Source organism: Egretta garzetta, unplaced genomic scaffold (genome assembly GCF_000687185.1).
Source record: "Egretta garzetta isolate BGI_Z169 unplaced genomic scaffold, ASM68718v1 scaffold11, whole genome shotgun sequence".
NCBI lineage: Eukaryota > Metazoa > Chordata > Aves > Pelecaniformes > Ardeidae > Egretta > Egretta garzetta.
The window spans coordinates 184,304-184,791 of NW_009258621.1; positions in this window are offsets into that span (position 1 = coordinate 184,304).

Below are 488 nucleotides of genomic sequence, written 5' to 3' on the forward strand. Positions count from 1 at the left end.
TCAGCTTGGTGTCATCCGCAAACTTGCTGAGGGTGCACTCGATCTCACTGTCTAAGTCATTGATGAAAACATTAAACAGCACTGGTCCCAGTACGGACCCCTGAGGGACACCACTCGTCACTGGTCTCCATCTGGACATCGAGCCATTGACCACTACCCTCTGGACGCGACCCACCAGCCAGTTCCTTATCCACCGAACAGTTTTGATGGTGTTTCTCTGAAGTCAGCCCTGCTACAGCACGGCGAGAGCTGGATGGGCTGAGAAGCCGTTTGGGAAGCTCACAGGTGGTGCCACTCAATAGTTTCTGCCTGGCTGCGCCCTAATTTTGGCGCTACAGCAGCTCATTGGTGTGTGCTGGGCTGAAGCCCGCACCGCTCTGTGGCCACCTGTGTGCTCCGGGGCCCAGGAGAGCCCCGGCGCTCCCACAGACCGGCGCTGCCGGCGGCGGGGGGCACAGCCGGTGACAACGCCCCTTCCCTGGGGCCCG